The 6,156-nt window shown below is 43.2% G+C and overlaps 1 protein-coding gene across 1 annotated transcript in view; it reads right to left on the bottom strand.

Annotated features, from left to right (window-relative positions):
* TMED10 (transmembrane emp24-like trafficking protein 10 (yeast)) overlaps window positions 1–6,156 on the bottom strand; it is a 35,709-nt gene that overhangs the window by 28,409 nt on the left and 1,144 nt on the right. The gene's annotated exons all lie outside the window — the stretch shown is intronic.

The following is a 6,156-nucleotide window of genomic DNA, read 5'->3' as shown; positions in this document are numbered from 1 at the left end:
ACCGGATGCCATGATCTTTGTTTTCTGAATGTTGAGCTTTAAGCCAACTTTTTCACTCTCCTCTTTCACTTTCATCAAGAGGCTCTTTAGTTCTTTTTCACTTTCTGCCATAAGGGTGGTGTCATCTGCATATCTGAGGTTATTGGTATTTCTCCCGGCAATCTTGATTCCAGCTTGTGTTCCTTCCAGTCCAGCGTTTCTCATGATGTACTCTGCATAGAAGTTAAATAAGCAGGGTGGCAATATACAGCCTTGACGTACTCCTTTTCCTATTTGGAACCAGTCTGTTGTTCCATGTCCAGTTATAACTGTGGCTTCCTGACCTGCATACAGATTTCTCAAGAGGCAGGTCAGGTGGTCTGGTATTCCCGCCTCTTTTAGAATTTTCCACAGTGTGTTGTGATCCACACAGTCAAAGGCTTTGGCATAGTCAATAAAGCAGAAATAGATGTTTTTCTGGAACTCTCTTGCTTTTTCCACGATCCAGCGGATGTTGGCAATCTGATCTCTGGTTCCTCTGCCTTTTCTAAAACCAGCTTGAACATCTGGAAGTTCACAGTTCACGTATTGCTGAAGCCTGGCTTGGAGAATTTTGAGCATTATTTTACTAGCGTGTGAGATGAGTGCAATTGGGCAGTAGTTTGAGCATTCTTTGGCATTGCCTTTCTTTGGGATTGGAATGAAAACTGCCCTTTTCCAGTCCTGTGGCCACTGCTGAATTTTCCAAATTTGTTGGCATATTGAGTGCAGCACTTTCACAGCATCATCTTTCAGGATTTGAAATAGCTCAACTGGAATTCCATCACCTCCACTTTGTTCATAGTGATGCTTTCTAAGGCCCACTTGACTTCACCTTCCAGGATGTCTGTATTAGACACAAGCATTTCAATGACGATTCAGACACAGGCTCTGCTCAAGCTTAAAGTCTACCTGAGGAGATGGGTAAACACTGAACTACAAGGTAGAGTGATGTATGGTGACACTCATGTATTCACTGGACGTTAAGGTGCTCCGTGACAGGAGGATGATGAATGAGACAGGTTTATCAAGATACTACATTCACAAAGATCCTTCTAAGAGAGACTGTCTCAATCAGGGCAATAGCTAAATGCCAAGCCCAGGTGACCAACTTTTGCAGAAAGTATCCATTTCTCCAAACCGTGGCTGCTTAAATCAGGGGTGGATATATGACCAAAAGGAAGATAATTAACAGGCTGTCTGGAGACCTAGAATATGACCTGGGATATAAAAAGAAGCTGAACCACTCAGATCCTTGCACACTGGAGTTGCACCTCAGAAGGTAAAAAGATGCATAGAGAGAATTCTTGAGGCAGAGTCTGGGCAGTGAGTGGTCAAACTTTAAGAGAAAGCAGAACTAAGTGGACAGAGGCTATGAAAAAGTTTGCAAATTGTGCTAAGGAGTGTGATCAAGCTCACATATAGGTTCTGCAGCCTGCACAATATATTAAACTTTTAAAAATGACACCTGACTTATGGTCTCTAAAATACCATGCCTCACAAAAAGGAACCACAACTTCTTGGAGGAACAGCTGCATGCAAGTCAGGGGTTCGACATACAAAAGATGAGCCAAGGGTACCACCTAGCTATTCCACAAAAGAGGGAAGCCATCAAAGTCCAACAGGATTGGGTCAAAAAGATACAGGAGCCAAAGGGACAAGTGTACATAAAGAATGACTGCAACTGACTAAAACAAGCACTCCAAAAATGGAAGTAAACAACAATAAAAAATGATCTCAGTATAATACTTAAAACAACAACAGCCTTCTTCAGACTACAGTGGAAATGACAAGAGCAACAACTACTTGCTGTGAAAACCAACAATAAAAAGGAATGAACTCTGCACTAAGCCCAACTTTCGTTCCTGAATTATAAATTTTAGAGTAACCAAATGGCTTTAAGTGATGCATTTCTTAGGAGTAATTCCAGCTAGTAAACATGAAATGAACAATTAGAAAATCATTTCACAATCTTAATGAAACAATATACCCATATAAATCATCAATAGCTTCACAAGTTAAAGATTAATTGGCAGCTTTGCATTAGAGGCTCCAGGCTGTTACCAACTTCGTAGGCAGGATAATGTTCCCAACCCCCAAGAGATGTCCATATCCTTATTTCCAGAACTTGTGAATGTGTGATTCTATGTGGCAAAAAGGGGTTTGCAGATGTGAATTAAATTAAGGGTCCTTATAAGGGAAAGAAAGAAGTAGGAGAGTCAGAGGAGATGAGATGATAGAAGCTGAGAAGGGAGAGAGGTTTGGGTGGGAGAAAGGAAGAGAAAGTTTTGGAGATACCATGCTTCTGGCTTTGAAGATGGAGGAAGGGGTCACCAGTCAAAGAGTGCAGGTGGCCTCTAGAAGTTGGAAATGGCAAGTAAATGGATTCTCCCCTAGAGCCTGCAGAAAGAACACAGTACTGTTGACACCTTGATTTTAGGACTTCTGAACTCTAGAACTGAAAGATAAATGTGTGCAGTGAGCCACCAGTGAAAGTCACTCAGTCATGTCCGATTCTTTGTGACCCCATGGACTCTCCAGGCCAGAATAATGGAGTGGGTAGCCTTTCCCTTCTCCAGGGTATCTTCCCAACCCAGGGATCAAACCCAGGTGTCCCACATTGCAGGCGGATTCTTTACCAGCTGAGCCACAAGGGAAGCCCAAGAATACTGGAGTGGGTAGCCTATCCCTTTCTCCAGTGGATCTTCCTGACCCAGGAATAGAACCGGGCTCTCCTGCATTGCAGGTGGATTCTTTACCAGCTGAACTACCAGTGAGCCACTAAGTCCATGATAATTTGTTTAGAGCAGCAGTTGGACTTTAATACACACACTGAATCTACTGATCTACCTTAGCCGCACTGAGGGGCACAAAAGTGCTGTGTGCAGTGCCATGATGTCACATGAAGCGCACACCACCACTTGTGAAGTAGCCTCACATAAACCCGAATCTAGTTACCTATTTATAGTTGATTACTTTTACAAGAACATGGGGGACAGACTCGTCAAATGACACCTCAAGGAAGCAGAGACAGACCTACAATGTAGGACATGATTTAAGGACCACTGACCCCAACAATATAATTTCAAGCATATAAAAAAAAGGGAGCTGGGGAAGAGAGAGTGAAACTATTGTAGATTAAAGAGACTTGAGAGATACAACAAATTAATTTTAAATAGCTATTTTTGAGACAAGTGGAGAAATTTGAGTATGAAGTGGGTAGGTGGCTCAGCGATAAAGAATCCGCCTGCCAATGCAGGAGATGTGGGTTTGATCCCTGACTTGGGAAGATCCCCTGGAGGAAGAAATGGCAACCTACTCCAGAATTCTCACCTGGGAAAGCCCATGGACATAGAAGTCTAGAGGGCTACAGTACATGGGGTCACAAGAGAGTCAGATACAATTTAGTGACTAAACATCAATCAATCATTAGACAGCATTAAGGAATCATTGTTAACTTTGCAAGGCAGGAAAACAGCCACATAACATTGTGATTAAGTTCATATTTTTAAAGAGATTCATCCTGAAGTATGAAAGACTGAAACACCATGATACTCAGACTTTAGTTTAAAACGACTCAGCATAAAATGAGAAGGGAGAAGCAGTTAAGATGAAATAAGTGTGACACGATTCCGATAATCTGGGTAATGTGTACACATGGTGGACAGACTGTACTCTTCTCTATAAAAAAACAAATGCCAAGACCAACTTGAATTAGTTGGTGATATTTTAAAATCAAGAGCTTTCGCTTAAAAATCTGGATATCTAACTTCATTTGAAAAACCAGATGTGGCAACAGGTCCACATCAAGAGATAAGTACTGACTATTCCAAACTGACAGTTTCCACTACTCCCAGTTATCCCTCATTTATCAATCATGGCTGCCGTTTTTCTTATAGCTGGCCCAATTCATTCATTTTTGTTACCTACTTGGCATCCAGGAGAAGGACCTCAGAGGTAGTCTGAGTCAGCTGGCCAGTAGCAAGAGAACAGAGCAGACAGAGGATGAGACGGTTGGATGGCATCACCGACTCAATGGACGTGAGTCTGAGAAAACTCTGGAGGATGGTGAAAGACGCCAGGGAGGCCTGGTGTGCAGCAGTTCATGGGGTTGCAGAGTCGGGCCCGACTTAGAAATAAACAACCACAAAGCAAGAGAACAGAGCAGACGTGGGGAGAGCAAGTGTGTGATGATAAAATGGTAGCATGTAGATACAGATTCCTGCTGCCGAGGTCCCTTCAGCAGCCTTGGATGTAAATGTAATTCCTGTAAGAACCTGCTATATTATATGCTTCCTGTATTAAGTGCTTACTAGAAGCAAGGCAGTATGCTTGACATTCAGAAAAAAATGAACACGAAAATAACAACTGCCCTCACGATACTAATAGTTTAATGAGGAAGACAAGATATAATACTAGTTACACTGTAAGATGAAAATAAACTGAGTTTAGGGTACTGTTCAGGGTGGCTCATATATAAAATGCAAAGGGGAGTGATAACAAAGTATGTAAAGCTTCAGGAACAGATCATGAAGAGTGCTACAGAGTATGTTGGAAAATTTCAACTTTACCAGGTAAAGAATAGTTAAGGTTTTAAATCGTAAGTACAAATCAGAGGAGCAACACTAGAGATGAGAGTAAACTCTCTTTCATTGCTCAAATTCTTTGATTCTATGCCCTACACCCTTTGACGAGCCAGAAGCAGGACCCCCAAAATACTGTATCTAAGCCTATAAAATTATGCCATCATTTCTTTCTTGGCCAGAGAGAAGTTTGGGGCCTGAAGAGAATAACAAAAGTCTGGGTCATGGTGCAACAGTGGTGAAAATAGTTTTTACCTCTCAAAGTTTAAATAATCTGCATCTGTTAACCACTGTGCATACTCAGTCGCTTTAGTCATGCCCAACTCTTTGTGACTGTAGGCCCCGCCAGGCTCCTCTGTCCACACAAGGATACTGCAGTGAGTTGCCATGCCCTTCTCCAGGAAATCTTCCTGACCCAGGGATCCAACCCTCATTTCCAGAGTCTCCTACACTGCAGGTGGATTCTTTACCCTTTGACCCACCAAGGAGGCCATCTGTTACCACTAATGGGTTCCAATACTTACAAATAAAACTATGATTTTATTACACCCAAAGCTCTAATTTAGTGTAAAAATGTTTCTTCCTGTCTGGGTTCAAGACCCCTCCTGTTAAAAACAAAAACCAGGTGCTTATAGTGAATGAATAAAATTACCTAAAATGCAATCAAATATTGACAGATATTGAACACATTAACGCTTCGAAGATCAGGTCTGGTCATCCCAAATCAATATTGGACCAAACTGGCACTACAGTAATACTTGTCACCATCCAAGAGTATCACTGAAATTTACAGAAAACTTGGCCAAGCCCAGACTCTGGGGAACCAGAAAGGAAAGGACTAGAGACTGAGACCGTTTTGTCACCAAAAATCGACTTTAATCAATCACAGGAATGACAAATAAAAGACACGGTGAGAATAAGATTGCAGCAGTTTTCTGTCACCTTACTTAACTCCCAACCTAAGAATCCACTTCAGCTCTGACACCAGCTCTATTACCTTTCTGAGCCTCCGTTTTATCATGTGTAAAATGAGGCTAAACAGTACTTAGTTCATAGGGTAATGTACGAACTAAATGCTAATATGTGTACAGCAGCACGGGACCTGAACACAGCTGATGCTCAAGAAATAACAGCTTTTTATTATTCACAGTAAATCTGATTCCATTATTTTCCTGCAGGTATCAATGTCTTATGATGATGATCCCCACAAATAATCAGCCTCCAAAGACTTCTTTGAAGACCCCTAGTTACCAGTTCAAGGTACCTAAAACCAAAACAGGAACAAGACCACAAGGACCCAAAGTCAAGGCCGCGGCCGCTCAGCAGTCACCACATCCGCCAAGGCCCTGGCGGGCCCTCTAAAGGGTTCCCGGCTTCGGTGCGCGGTTCCCAGTCCCGCCCCGCGACCGCCAACGAGCGGGGTGAGGGGGCGGTCTCGACGGCGCGCCCTTCGCGCTCCGCGCGGCCAGGCCGGCCCTCCAGACCTCCGCCCGCCCGACTCCCCGATCCTCGGCCACCTCGCCGGCGCCTGCGGTCTCCCCTCCCCGCCCCGCCC

The sequence above is a fragment of the Bison bison genome, unplaced genomic scaffold (genome assembly GCF_000754665.1).
Source record: "Bison bison bison isolate TAMUID 2011002044 unplaced genomic scaffold, Bison_UMD1.0 scf7180017864368, whole genome shotgun sequence".
NCBI lineage: Eukaryota > Metazoa > Chordata > Mammalia > Artiodactyla > Bovidae > Bison > Bison bison.
The sequence above is the reverse complement of the archived record's forward strand: the minus strand, read 5'-3'. Positions and strand labels throughout refer to the sequence as shown.